Source organism: Ranitomeya variabilis, chromosome 2 (assembly GCF_051348905.1).
Source record: "Ranitomeya variabilis isolate aRanVar5 chromosome 2, aRanVar5.hap1, whole genome shotgun sequence".
Taxonomy (NCBI): domain Eukaryota; kingdom Metazoa; phylum Chordata; class Amphibia; order Anura; family Dendrobatidae; genus Ranitomeya; species Ranitomeya variabilis.
In genome coordinates, this window is record NC_135233.1 from 909,237,251 (window position 1) to 909,253,205 (window position 15,955).

The following is a 15,955-nucleotide window of genomic DNA, read 5'->3' on the forward strand; positions in this document are numbered from 1 at the left end:
ACAGTGGTCAAACGTTTTCTGTAAGTCTTCGCAAGGTTGGCACACATTGTTGGTGGCTGACTAAATACTTTTTTTCCCCACTGTATGTCACGGCAGTAGGTAGTGGGGGGAGGTCCTCGAAGTTGGTGGTGTGGGTAAATGGCGGTTCGGAGGGGGGGGGATCTCAAGAGGTCCTGGACTCCCCCCCTGGGTGGATTCAAGTGGAGGGTAATTAAATAACCCTGTGGAAAGAATTAAAAAGGACCCATGTTTAATGGTAATGGATACTGGCCAGGCAGGTTGATAGGTGTCTCTGAGCTGGTGCTTAGCTGCTAGAGGCAAGAGGCAAGACTCAGCCTGGGACCAAATTGGGAATATTAAAACCTGAGGTTTATGGTTTTGGGGCTTCGAGGACCATCCCTTCTGGGATGTTCTGTATTAAAATGTTATATTACATGTTAATAAAAGGCTGCTGTGGCCAATTTATCCAAAAATAGTTGTGGAATGTTTTTATTGGGTTTTAATTAATGAATTGAGGTTGGGGGGACACTAAGTGGTTTAGATAGCGGGTATAGGAGCTCACGAGTCACAAATACCCATTTGTCATGAGGCCACTGGAAGTACATAGCGCACAGCAGGAACACCACAGTACCGTACAAGGTGTAGTGGCCATTTTGCAGTACTGCAGCTCATCTACATAAGTGAATTTACATCTACTAATTTTGGGCCTGAAGATAGATCTATAATATCATTCAGCCTAATTTTTCTAGATTAATATTAACCTAATAGTACAGTGCTACAGTATTAGCCATTGATGCTCCTGATAAGTGCACCTGCTGTTGGATGACATCAGCACTGATGAGGGAAACTTGCAGCTGGCAACAGCAAATTTAAAATGCAGTTATAGTCAATTAGCAGTCCAATTATAATAATTATGACAAGCAATTTCCTGTTTGTAAAAACATCAATATAATTAAGAAATGTAAAAATAAAGTGATTCTAAACCTCATGCTTATTTCATCCGTTGTAATTTCATCTGCTTCATGCATCAACATTTATAACCCACAAGAGCACATAGAAAAGTCTCCAAATAAGCAACTGGTCTGTGTACAGGATTATATATTAATGCAGGCCAAAAAAATACTTTCATTCAGAAGATTGATAAATTTTAGTTTTAGTAATGGATGAACTGAGTTCCGACCATTTGATTTTATGTCGTACATATATATAACAAGCAGGAGGTTTTGTGTGTGTTTGGATGTGTAACCTTTATTAATAACAGAATAGCATTTAGGCAATTAGGGTCTCATTTTCATTCACACTATGTAAATTTGTATTTTTACTCTCCAAGCTATACAGCACAAATATAAGTAGGTGGTATAGGTAGGTTTGGGCTAGACAATACACAATAGTTGACGGGGACACATAATCTGCCCCTGCTTACTTGACTGAGGCCAGTGTGATGCTGCCTCAAATATGGTGACCTAGCTATTTGGGTGCGTGGCCATGCTCTGTATGAAAATGTCACCCAACATGCCTGAAAGCCCTTCTGCGGCACCTAGAGAAGCTGACAGATGGCACTTCAAGGCTGAAAACTGAGTGCATTTCACCTACCATCTTCTCTGCTATGGTAATGGCTATTTCTAATGTCTCAATTTCCTTTTTTATAATTGGTTCCGCAAGGGACAATAGAGAAAAGGAGATCATGCCAATGATTCTCATTTATGATATAAGGCATACATATGAATGTTGGTAAAGCAATCAGATCTGTAATGAACCATTCACAAGACTACTGTAGGAATAGCACTATTTACTCTGGTTGGCGTCTCGCAGAGTTTATAGTCCAGGCTATTAGATAAAAGGTTTTGTATCCCATTATTGTGTATTGTCTAACTGCAAGTATATTACCTTTGTATATTTGTACCATGTCATTTTGAGAGTCAATATATTACAACTGGTGACATCTTCTTGCAAAATGAGGCCACGATTGATTAAAGTTTTAATTAAAGGAATTGTGTCAGTATAGTCATGCTGCCAAATGCATGGGCAGCATGATTCAGAGTCCGACGGTACGTTTATTGTAGCCAGGTAGGTTTTTTATAAAAATTCACTGGAGGAAACAGGAAAATATAAAAAACATGGTCCAAAGAGTTGGTTAGGGACCTGTTATGATCTGGTGGCCTAGGAGCAGCATGAGACGTACTCTGGAGAAGGTGGTACCTGTACTGACCGCAGACCCTGAACTTAACACCGCAACTAGAAGTAGCCGTGGAATGTACCTAACACTCCCTAGACATCTCGACACAGCCGGAGGACTAAATACCCCTAGAGATAGAAAAGGGAAAACTATCTTGCCTCAGAGAAAATCCCCAAAGGATAGACAGCCCCCCACAAATATTGACTGTGAGAGGAGAGGGAAATAACATACGCAGACTGAAATCAGGATTTAGCAAAGGAGGCCACTCTAACTAAATAGAAAGGATAGGACAGAGTACTATGCGGTCAGTATTAAAACACTAGAAAATATCCACCACAGAAAATACAAAATCTCCACATCTAACTAAAGATATGGAGGGTATATCTGCATCTCCAGAGATACCAGCTTGGCTGAACAAATCCTTATGCAGACCAAGCTGGACAAGACAAAAACATGGAAAAGAACTGAACAATAAAGCCCACAGCATGTGGACTGCAAAAAACAAAGCCAGAACTTATCTTTGTTGAAATGAACAGCAAAGCAGGAGAGACCAGGCAGGGATGTGAATCCTCCAGGAACAATGGACAACTGGCACTGACTAAAGAGTCAAGCAAGACTAAATAGCCCAGTCTGAATGGCAATAAGTGGACACACCTGATGAATGCAGCGATCCAAAGACAGCAGCGCTACCACTTATAACCACCGGAGGGAGCCCAAGAGCAGAATTCACAACAGTACCCCCCCCCCTTGAGGAGGGGTCACCGAACCCTCACCAGAGCCCCCAGGCCGATCAGGACGAGCCAAATGAAAGGCACGAACCAAATCGTCAGCATGAACATCGGAGGCAACAACCCAAGAATTATCCTCCTGGCCATAACCCTTCCATTTGACAAGATACTGAAGCTTCCGCCTCGAAATACGAGAATCCAAAATCTTCTCAACCACATACTCCAACTCCCCATCAATCAACACCGGGGCAGGAGGATCAACAGAGGGAACAACGGGCACCACATATTTCCGCAACAAAGATCTATGAAAAACATTATGGATGGAAAAAGAGGCTGGAAGGGCCAAACGAAAAGACACTGGATTAATAATCTCAGAAATCCTATAAGGGCCAATAAACCGAGGCTTAAACTTAGGGGAAGAAATCTTCATAGGAACATGACGGGAAGACAACCAGACCAAATCCCCAACCCGAAGCCGGGAACCAACACACCGACGACGGTTAGCAAAACGCTGAGCCCCCTCCTGAGACAACACCAAATTGTCAACAACATGAGCCCAAATTTGCTGCAACCTGTCAACCACAGAGTCCACCCCAGGACAATCAGAAGGCTCAACCTGCCCCGAAGAAAAACGAGGATGAAAACCAGAGTTACAAAAGAAGGGTGAAACCAAGGTAGCAGAACTAGCCCGATTATTAAGGGCAAACTCGGCCAATGGCAAGAAAGCCACCCAATCATCCTGATCAGCAGACACAAAGCATCTCGAATAAGTTTCCAAAGTCTGATTAGTTCGCTCGGTTTGGCCATTTGTCTGAGGATGAAATGCGGAAGAAAAAGACAAATCAATGCCCAGCCTAGCACAAAAGGCCCGCCAAAACCTAGAAACAAACTGGGAACCTCTATCGGACACAATATTCTCCGGAATGCCATGCAAACGAACCACATGCTGAAAAAACAACGGAACCAAATCAGAAGAGGAAGGCAACTTAGGCAAAGGTGCCAAATGAACCATCTTAGAAAACCGGTCACAAACCATCCAGATAACCGACATCCTCTGGGAAACCGGAAGATCCAAAATAAAATCCATAGAAATATGCGTCCAAGGCCTCTCAGGGACCGGCAAAGGCAAAAGCAACCCACTAGCGTGGGAACAGCAAGGCTTGGCCCGCGCACAAGTCCCACAGGACTGCACAAAAGAACGCACATCCCATGACAAAGAAGGCACCCAAAAGGACCTACCAACCAAATCTCTGGTACCAAAAATCCCAGGATGACCAGCCAACACAGAACAATGAACCTCCGAAATCACTTTACTAGTCCATCTGTCAGGAACAAACAGTTTCCCCACTGGACAGCGGTCAGGTTTATCAGCCTGAAACTCCTGAAGAACCCGTCGCAAATCAGGGGAGATTGCAGAAAGAATCACCCCTTCCTTCAGAATGCCGACCGGCTCAAGGACCCCAGGAGAATCAGGCAAAAAGCTCCTAGAGAGGGCATCAGCCTTAACATTCTTAGAACCCGGAAGATACGAGACCACAAAATCAAAACGGGAGAAAAACAGGGACCATCGGGCCTGTCTAGGATTCAGCCATTTGGCAGATTCGAGGTAAATCAGATTCTTATGATCGGTCAAGACCACAATACGGTGCTTGGCCCCCTCAAGCCAATGTCGCCACTCCTCAAATGCCCACTTCATAGCCAACAACTCACGATTGCCGACATCATAATTGCGTTCTGCAGGCGAAAACTTTCGAGAAAAGAAGGCACACGGTTTCATCAAGGAACCATCAGAATTCCTCTGAGACAAAACGGCCCCTGCCCCAATCTCAGAAGTGTCAACCTCAACCTGAAAAGGAAGAGAAACATCCGGCTGACGCAACACAGGGGCAGAAGTAAATCGGCGTTTAAGCTCCTGAAAGGCAGAAACAGCCGCAGAGGACCAATTCGTCACATCAGCGCCTTTCTTCGTCAAATCGGTCAGGGGTTTAACCACACTGGAGAAGTTGGCAATGAAACGGCAATAAAAATTAGCAAAGCCCAAAAATTTCTGAAGGCTCTTCACGGATGTGGGCTGGATCCAATCATGAATGGCCTGAACCTTAACCGGATCCATTTCTATAGATGAGGGAGAAAAAATGAAGCCCAAAAAATAAATCTTCTGTACTCCAAAGAGGCACTTAGACCCCTTCACAAACAAGGCATTATCACGAAGGATCTGAAATACCATCCTGACTTGTTTCACATGAGACTCCCAATCATCTGAAAAAATCAAAATATCATCCAAATATACAATCATGAATTTATCAAGATAATTCCGAAATATATCATGCATGAAGGACTGAAACACTGATGGAGCATTAGAGAGTCCGAATGGCATCACAAGGTATTCAAAATGGCCTTCGGGTGTATTAAACGCAGTTTTCCATTCGTCACCCTGCTTAATACGAACAAGATTATATGCCCCTCGAAGGTCAATCTTAGTAAACCAACTAGCCCCCTTAATCCTAGCAAACAAATCAGAAAGCAAAGGCAAAGGGTATTGGAATTTGACCGTGATCTTATTCAAGAGGCGATAATCAATACAGGGTCTCAAGGAGCCATCCTTCTTGGCAACAAAAAAAACCCTGCTCCCAATGGTGAAGAAGATGGCCGAATATGTCCCTTCTCCAAAGACTCCTTAACATAACTCCGCATGGCGGCATGCTCTGGCACAGACAGGTTGAAAAGTCGTCCCGTAGGGAACTTACAGCCTGGAATCAAGTCAATAGCACAATCACAGTCCCTATGCGGTGGAAGGGAACTGGATTTGGGCTCATCGAATACGTCCTGGAAATCTGACAAAAACTCAGGAATTTCAGAAGAGGGGGAGGAGGAAATTGACATCAAAGGAACGTCACCATGAACCCCCTGACAACCCCAACTAGTCACAGACATAGATTTCCAATCCAATACCGGATTATGCACCTGTAACCATGGGAAACCCAGCACAATAGCATCATGCAAATTATACAACACCAGAAAACGACAATCTTCCTGATGGGCTGGCGCCATGCACATGGTCAGCTGTGTCCAAAACTGAGGTTTATTTTTAGCCAACGGTGTAGCATCAATGCCCCTCAAAGGAATAGGACTCTGCAAAGGCTGCAAGGGGAAACCACAACGTCTGGCAAATTCTAAGTCCATTAAGTTTAAAGCGGCGCCTGAATCCACAAATGCCATGACAGAAAATGACGATAATGAGCAGATCAGGGTCACAGATAACAGAAATTTGGGTTGTACAGTACTGATGGTAATGGAACTTGCGATTCTCTTGGTACGCTTAGGACAATCAGAAATAACATGAGCAGAATCGCCGCAGTAAAAACACAACCTATTCTGACGTCTGAATCCTTGTCATTCAGCTCTAGACACAATCCTATCACACTGCATAGGCTCAGGACTCCGCTCGGAAGACAATGCCATAGTGTCCACAACTCTGCGCTCGCACAAGCGCCGATCAATCTGAATGGCTAGAGACATAGAATCACTCAGACCAGCAGGCGTGGGGAACCCCACCATAACATCTTTAACGGATTCAGAAAGACCCTTTCTGAAAATTGCCGCCAAGGCATCCTCATTCCATTTAGTCAGCACAGACCATTTTCTAAATTTCTGGCAATACGATTCTGCCGCTTCTTGACCCTGACACAGGGCCAACAAGGTCTTCTCGGCATGATCCACTGAATTAGGTTCATCATACAAATACCCTAGCGCTTGAAAAAAGGTGTCTACATTAAGCAAAGCAGGATTCCCAGATTCCAGGGAAAATGCCCAATCCTGAGGATCGACACGCAGCAGAGAGATGACTATTTTAACCTGCTGGGTAGGATCCCCAGAGGAACGGGGTTTCAGAGCAAAAAACAGTTTACAGTTATTTTTAAAGCTGTCCCCAAAAAACAAATCAGGAGTAGGAATTCTAGGCTCTAAAACCGGAGTCTGAACGATATAATTGGAAATATCCTGTACTCTAGCAACAAGTTGATCCATACGAGAAGCCAATCCCTGAACATCCATGCCAGCGCCAAACTCCTGAGCCACCCAGAGGTAAAGAGGGAAGAAAAGACACAACAGACTACAGAAAAAAAAATGGCTCAGCACTTACCTTCCCTTCTTTTGAGATGCGATTAACTCATTGTTGGCCAGTTGTACTGTTATGATCTGGTGGCCTAGGAGCAGCATGAGACATTCTCTGGAGAAGGTGGTACCTGTACTGACCGCAGACCCTGAACTTAACACCGCAACTAGAAGTAGCCTTGGAATGTACCGAACACTCCCTAGACATCTCGACACAGCCGGAGGACTAAATACCCCTAGAGATAGAAAAGGGAAAACTATCTTGCCTCAGGGAAAATCCCCAAAGGATAGACAGCCCCCCACAAATATTGACGGTGAGAGGAGAGGGAAATAACATACGCAGACTGAAATCAGGATTTAGCAAAGGAGGCCACTCTAGCTAAATGGAAAGGATAGGACAGAGTACTATGCGGTCAGTATTAAAACACTAGAAAATATCCACCACAGAAAATACAAAATCTCTACATCTAACTAAAGATATGGAGGGTATATCTGCATCTCCAGAGATACCAGCTTGGCTGAACAAATCCTTATGCAGACCAAGCTGGACAAGACAAAAACATGGAAAAGAACTGAACAATAAAGCCCACAGCATGTGGACTGCAAAAAACAAAGCCAGAACTTATCTTTGTTGAAATGAACAGCAAAGCAGGAGAGACCAGGCAGGGATGTGAATCCTTCAGGAACAATGGACAACTGGCACTGACTAAAGGGTCAAGCAAGACTAAATAGCCCAGTCCGAATTGCAATAAGTGGACACACCTGATGAATGCAGAGATCCAAAGACAGCAGCACTACCACTTATAACCACCGGAGGGAGCCCAAGAGCAGAATTCACAACAGAGACCAAAAGGAGAGAAGAGATTCGTCTGGCACCGTACCCGGCTGGCTTCTTCCGGCATCGCTTTAGTTGATTGACGGGTATTTCCTGAAGTGCACAAATGGGAAGATGAATCATAGCAGCAAGAATCGACTGAGGTTCCCTTTAGAGGGTTGCTATAATGTTCTGTCTTCAGAAACGTACTTCTATCGGCACTCAACTTCCTGCTTTGCTGGGGACAGTGCATTCCTTGCGATTGGCAGCTTGGACCACTGGCATGGTCGTGCTGATGACCCGAACTGGGAGCTCTCAAAGGCTGCTGCAGAGACAGTAATATGGGAGAAGCACAGGAGAGACTGGTCACATCACATCCAGTGATCCGAACAGTTTCAGAACACCGCAAATAGGTTCTAAAGCATAGAGCATGCAAGCAGAGCGCACTCAATTCCTAGGTATCCGGCCATTCTGTGGCTGCAGGGTGCCCAGTAACCTTCATAACAGGCTGTACACTATAACATTCAGAATCACTCCATTCTTGAGAGGCCATTTTTAATAAGAGGAAAATTGCAAATTGTTTTTACAAGCACTTTGCAGTTTTACCCATTTAACAAGTTTAGACAACACCTTTAATTTTAAGGATTGTGTAAGTAATATACTCTGATTTCTCGCTTGCAGATGCATTTGGTTCTTTCAGTCATATACATACAACCCAGTGATCACAAGGATGACTGTGACTAACGCAATCTCTTATTTACCTATTTAAAATAAAACATAAAAACTCTGGTAATGACTGAAAGCTCTGCCCTTACATATCAATATGTCACACAAATCATATTATGTTCAATTGGAAAAAAGCCCCCCTCTATACACGTGATCTGATCTGTAACAGCCAACCCACTTACACAATTATTAACGACATATTTATGGCAAAATGCTCCAATATAATTTCTTAAATTTAGTGTTCCTTATTATTGCCCTTAGAAACTCCCTTATTATCCTTAAGTATGTGGATTATATGAGGGGTAATTGCACAGAAATGGATAATTTCGCTTAAGTTTATTGAAGATGGTTTAGGCATATGGACATAGCATTAACAAGGGATACGTGCAATGCACTCAGTGACTCTGCATACATTGTTTTTCTCCCTAAAAAACAGAGTATATGCCAAACATGTCCCTGTAAATATGCAGCAGAGACACGTATCATAATAACAATTTGTCAGCCGTAGATGTCCCATTAGTACTACTCACCAGCTGCAGAGTGCTAGTATACAGCCTGTACAGATGTGGGTACGGTTTATGGTAGTAGACAATATGCTATAACGTGACCTCTATAATAATTAGATAACATGCCTGACCAGAACAGGTTTCCATGTAGAGTAGACGTAACGTATAATAATTGCAGGAGAAAATTAGTAACTTGAAGCAAGCTATTCATTTATTGATGGCTGATCCCATTAATGCTTGATGTCTGGGGATACAACTGCCAGGACTCACCGATCAGCACCGCTAAGGAACCGCAGTGTTCAATGAATGTGATATGGCACTGGCATAACTGCTGTGACCACTGTCACCATGCTGACTATAGGGGTCCCAGAGATCGAACTTGCACTAATCAAACATTAAATTGCCTATCCTGAGTCCTAGAGAAACCATATACAGTAATATATCACAATTATTATTTTCTAATAATTACCACACCTGCCGGAGATTCAGCTGATCCCTGTCAACAGTGTGGCAGTTTCTCTTTCTGTCGACAGGGCAGGACTACTGGTGCAATGCTGATTGAGCAGTTGGGAGGCGACTGTCAATCTGCATGACATCAGTATTCCCGTACTGTCAACACAGGAAAAGAAACTCCAGCTCCTGCTCCATTGATGGTGAAGAATAGCACCAGGCACAACAGGCAGGTAGGTACCTACCTGTTAGTGCTTAAGCATAATTTTTTTTAATGTAATGTTAAAAAAACATAAATTAAAGTTAAAAAAATAATTATAATTGTGGCAGGTTGGCTCACTCAGCTGCTCCTCGAGGTAGACACAGAAATACTTGGAGTGGTTTATTGCTTCATAAACCATAAAGACAAAATAGTGACACAAAATAGCTTTTCTGGCACAAATGAAAATAAAAAGTCCATACAAAGACATTCCCAAGAGGGCTCCCACCATCTGGGACAACCACACAAGGCAGCTGTCACTGGAACTTCAGCCTGGAGGCTTCCTTCCCCCAAACACTTCAGACAGAAAAAAACAGTAGCTGGATATTTAACTCCCTCCAACCACTCCTTTTTTCTAGAATAGTGGAGGTTTTTTCATCTTTTTTCTCCTTTTGTGTTTTTTGCTGTTAGGCCGGAGTCACACTACAGCGAGATAAGGTCGAGTCTCGCAGGTTAAAAACAAGCTCTGGCACCGGCACTCCGGAGCGGACCGTGCGGCTCCATGTATTGCTGTGCGGCCACACGCTCCGCTCTGGAGTGCCGGTGCCAGAGCTTGTTTTTAACCTGCGAGACTCGGCCGTATCTCGCTGTGTGTGATCCTGGCCTTAGAGTGGGACTGGCAAGTGTGAGGACCCTTGACGTGGGTTGCCAGCTTATGTATTGTGGCCATAATATTAACTAATACCTTACATATTTTGATTTGTTTTTGTGCACTTTATTTATTTTTCGGGGTGCAGTTGGGCCCAGATGGCTTTGTGGACTGTGGCGTCTGTTCACACAGGACGCATTACAGCTAGCACTGGGCAGCCCACCACAGGGCGTTACTAATAGGCTATGATCCAGATGCTTTTGCATTCTCTGTGTGAACACTGCTGCAGATTATTTGTTTGCACTGGTGTGCCAAACAGCCAATCCCTGATTGTAGGCTGTCTCATTGGTTTTACCGCACCTGTGTAGTTGCCATCTTTACTTGGGCCTGCTGCACCAAGATAGTGCATTTGATTTAAGGCCTAGACAAGTAAGCACCTTTGCCTTTTTTCTGGTGTTTTTTCTAGAATAGAGGTTTTTTCATCTTTTTCCTCCTTTTGTGTTTTTTGCTGTTAGAGTAGGGCTGGCAAGTGTGAGGACCCTTGCATATTTTGATATGTTTTTGTGCACTTTATTTATTTTTCGGGGCGCAGTTGGGCCCAAGTGGCTTTGGGACTGTGGCCTCTGTTCACACAGTTTTTTTCCTCTTTTTCCTCTTTTTGTGGTTTTTGCTGTCACTGGAACTTCAGCCTGGAGGCTTCCTTCCCTTAAACACCTCAGACAGAAAAAAAACAGTAGCTGGATATTTCACTCCCTCCAACCACCCCTTGAGGTGGAGATATGGTGAGAAGGCATCCCGCCCATTTCTAACACCTACTCACCACAAAACCCAGATCCTGGTAACTGCAGATTAACTCTCAGCATATATCATGCTGGAAGGAACCTTATGGGTTTCAAATCACGCAGGAATAACAACCTTTGCGACACATATCTCCCCTCACATACAGCATCAGTGACTCTGTCACACTATATATAATTAACTGACAATAACAAAGCCTAAAATGCCTTGGAAGAATTTAGTTTTTTTCCAATTTATCCCACTTGAATTTTTTTGCCCATTTTTCTGTAAGCTATGTAGTAAGGTAAGTGATGTCATTCAAAACTACAACTTATCCTACAAAAAAAGAAAGCTTATATAGATTTGATAGAGAAAAAAACAATTACGGCATTGTATTAGATAAAGGGAAAGAAACCATGAAATATCAAAAATGAAAATAGGTCGGAAAGAGGTTAATAGAGAGATTGTATGTACATTTTTAAAAAATTCATGTAAATATAGGTTTATCATGAAAATGTTACATTTGTATACAAAGAAGAAAAAGGTAATTTTCTGATTACATATACCTTTTAAGGAATTGTTATTGTACCCTGATGTTTCTTTTGAGATGAAACAGAAACTAGCAATGCAAGTTCTATTTCTATATGAACTTCAAATTATAATAATAATCTTTATATAGTGCCAGCATATTCCGCAGCGCTTTACTATTCAGAGGTTCATATACAACAGTCAGGAGTAACAAAGTTAAAGATAATACAGTAATTAAAGCAAAAATAATGACACCCCTTCTCTTCAGAGCTTACAATCTACAATGAGTGGGGGAGACACAGAGCACAGGTGCCTTTTTACAATGATGGTCCAGCCCTATTGAGGGAATAGGGGATAGATAAAGGCTTTTGGGTGCGGTGGAGTTTGATGGAGAGATACAGTATGTTCAGAGAATTAGTGAATTCCCTAGTTATGTACCGTATATATAATATATGAATGTAAATACATATATAACTATATATTATAACATACATAAAAGAAATAATATATAGCATAGTTATATGTAACAAAGATAAAAACAGCAATGTAACAAATTCCATGTAATGCGTTTGTCTCCATGGATACTGCACATTTATTAGTAAAATCATGGAAGCAGTAATACCATGTAGTGTCCTTGTAATCTCTAGCAGCAGCCCGCTGTGAGTGTGTAATTGTTTTCTCTTGACAAATTCATCTCCGAGCATGAAATCAGCACCATGAAATTTCAGATATGTTTCACACACTTATTTCTAGAAATCTTAAGTGAGGGCTGCAAAGAAAAACATGAAAGGTGTGTTAACATATAACGCACTTTCTGCCGCTCATAATTACGGAGGGATTACAACAAGTAGTTTTCCATTTCCAGTTGACAGGGAATAATAGCCACCAGCAGTAATAGGTGAAATTAATATAAATAACAGGGAAAGTCAGACGTCGCTTACCCTCCCTTGTTTCCGATCACTGGTTCGCTAAACATTTCTACATAGCTGAGAATTACTTCCAGAAGATGGTAAGGTCTGCGGATGTCCCTTAACCTCCCCCGAAGCACTGCGGAGGTTTTCTGCATTAGTGGCAGAGATCCAGAGGTCCAATGCTAAAAATGTTTTTGGTACTAAATGTTTCAGAAAGCTACAGAATGTTCTGCAGGTTGTTCCGTGTGCCTGCAGCAGTTCTAGATAGAAAAGCTATAAGGCTATGAGATTTCTAACAGTCTACTGAAATATTTACAGTAACCAACTCACGTGAATTGGGGCATAACACCCAAAGGTTTATTCACACATATGAGACTGAATATGTAAAGTGTCTCACAGTGTCAAAATACTAAGCCAAAAGGGTGGCCTTTACAGGTAATGTTTTTTAGCCCCTTCATGACCGGAGCTTTTTTCGTTTTCGTTTTTTGCTCCCCTCCTTCCCAGAGCTATAACTTTTTTATTTTTCCATCAATATGGCCGTGTGAGGGCTTGTATTTTGCAGGACGAGTTGTAATTTTGAACGGCGACATAGGTTTTAGCATGTCGTTTACTCGAAAATGGGAAAAAATTCAAAGTGCGGTGAAATTGCAAAAATGTGCAATCCCACACTTTTGTTTGGCTTTTTTGCTAGGTTTACTAAATGGTAAAACTGACCTGCCATTATGATTCTCCAGGTCATTACAAGTTCATAGACACCAAACATGTCTAGGTTCTTTTTTATCTAAGCGGTGAAAAAAATTCCAAAGTTTGCTTAAAAAAAATTGCACAATTTTCCGAGACCCGTAGCGTCTCCATTTTTCGATATCTCGGGTTGGGTGAAGTCTTATTTTTTGCGTGCCGAGCTGACGTTTTTAATGATACCATTTTTGTGCAGATTCGATCTTTTGATCACCCGTTATTGCATTTTAATGCAATGTCAAGGCGACCAAAAAAAGGTAATTCTGGCGTTTTGATTTTTTTTATTGCTACGCCGTTTAGCGATCAGGTTAATCCTTTTTTTATATTGATAGATCGGGTGAGTCTGAACTCGGTGATACCAAATATGTCTATGTTTGATTTCATTTTTATTGTTTTATTTTGAATGGGGCGAAAGGGGGATGATTTAAACTTTTATATTTTTTTTATTTTTTTCATATTTTTAATCACATTTTTTTTACTTTTGGCATGCTTCCATAGCCTTCATGGGAGGCTAGAAGCTGCCACAACTTGATCTGCTCTGCTACATAGAGGCGATGCTCAGATCTCCGCTATGTAGCAGAGTTACTGCATTGCTATGAGCGTCGACCACAGGGTGGCGCTCATAGCATTCTGGCATCAACAGCCATATAGCTCTCAAGAAGACCTCTGGTTGTCATCCCGTCCGATGTCAGAAAGGGGTTAAACTTCATCCAGGATCTGTGTAATGAGTGTATAGGAGGTGTGTCCCTTTCAAAGACCATGCAATCGTTAAAACTTGAGTTATGTTCATGCCTTGCTTTTTTGCTGCATTTTTTTTTTCTGCAGCCAAAACCTGATCACTTGGCAGTAGAAATGCTGCAGCCAAACAGCAGGTTTTGCTGTTCATTGCTGCATTTCTTCATGCATTTTTCAGGATCCCAAAGTTCAGCTTTGCTTTTTCCTTGTAATCATAAACAATACAAAGTGTTAGGTTATAAATGCAAGGCATATGTGAAACCATAAAACATTTCTTGGAAAAAAGGGCAATTTGATCAAATTATTTAGGGAAAACACCAAGGTTACTTACGGAAGCCGTTTTTTTCCAGAACCCATGACAGCACACCTGAGAGGGATCCGCCCAGCCAGGACAGGAACCTACTGAAATAAAATACGTCTCCCCTCAGTTGGTTAGGCCAGGTTCACACTGCGTTATTGGCGTCCGTTAGACGACTCCGTTACACCGCGGCATAACGCGGTGTAACGTAGTCCGTTAATGCAGCCATTAATTCCTATGACAGACGCATCGCTAGCGCACGCCCACAATGGGCATGCACTAGCGATGTGCCGTCATTGAGTGACGGACCCTGGGACACGGGCTACAGCGTTTCTGGGTCCGTCACTGCTAGCGCAGATAGAGCTAGCAGATGCTCTATCTGCGCTAGCCCGATGACAAATTGGCACTTGCGTTAACAGCAGCCCATTAACGCATGTGTTGAACGAGCTGCTGTTAACGCAATGTGAACCTAGCCTTACAGAGCATGAGAGGACCTCCCGGTTTATTTACACATAAAACCAACATCACATTAGAACACACCCAAACTATAGTGCACACCCATAAGGTGAAAAAGGGGGGAATATACGGGTGCTGTCATGGGTTCTGTAAAAACCGGCTACCGGTAAGTAACCTTGGTGTTTTCCCTTCACCCATGACAGCACACCTGAGAGACTTCTGGAGAATTTGAAACACCTTTGGGAGGTACCACAGCTTGTAGCACCCTTCTACCAAAGGTTAAATCAGAAGAGGAGGATAGATCCAATCTATAGTACCTAAAGAAGGTGGATGGTGGATGGTGAGGACTAGATAGCGGCCTTACAAATTTGATCAATTGATACCTCTCCTAAGGAAGAAGCTAATGCGAAACGCGCGTCAGGGTGTCTCATACTGCTAACAGGTCAGGTATACAGGCTGGTGGGACTTATAGTTACACAACTGAAAGCTGCTTTATTTTCACACATCCTAATTCTCTTCACTGCTATGCACTCTTGCACCTTATGAGGAAGCTAGTATATTAGGCAATTCTGGGCACAGGTCTCTTATCCAACTTAATTTGGACAATGTATTTACTCCTATTTAGTCTATTTATTATGCACAGATGCACTTTTATGAATAATGAGCTCCATATATTGCTCCATACAGTATATAATAGGCCCCATATATTGCTCTATACAGTATAATGAGCCCCATGTATTACTCCGTACTGTATAATGGGCCCCATATATTGCTCCACACATAATGGGTCCCATATAATGTTCCATACAGTATATGATGGGCTCCATATAATGCTCCAGTATATGATGGGCCCCATATATTGCTCCATATATAGCAGGCCCCATATAATGCTCCATACAGTATAGGATGGGCCCCATAGAGTATAATGATCCCCATATATTGCTCCATACAGTATAATGAGCCCCAAATAATTGTCCATATAGTATAATAAGCCTCACATAATGCTCCATACAGTATATGATCGGCCCCATATAATGCTCCATATAGAATAGTTCCCATATAATGCTCCATATATAATGGGCCCCATATATAATGCTCCAGTGTATGATGTGCCCATATCATGCTCCATATATAATTGGCCCCATATATGG

At 42.5% G+C, this 15,955-nt stretch overlaps 1 protein-coding gene across 1 annotated transcript in view; it reads right to left on the reverse strand.

Moving 5' to 3' along the window:
- Nucleotides 1–12,695, reverse strand: part of LOC143808172 (uncharacterized) — a 51,015-nt gene extending 38,320 nt beyond the window's left edge. The window contains exons 1-4 of the mRNA XM_077290550.1: nucleotides 12,608–12,695; nucleotides 12,289–12,435; nucleotides 8,042–8,156; nucleotides 7,780–7,945 (exon numbers count right to left, since the gene is read on the reverse strand). The gene's annotated coding sequence lies outside the window, so the exon portion shown is untranslated. The remainder of the gene's footprint in view (nucleotides 1–7,779; nucleotides 7,946–8,041; nucleotides 8,157–12,288; nucleotides 12,436–12,607) is intronic.
- Nucleotides 12,696–15,955: the final 3,260 nt, after the last annotated feature.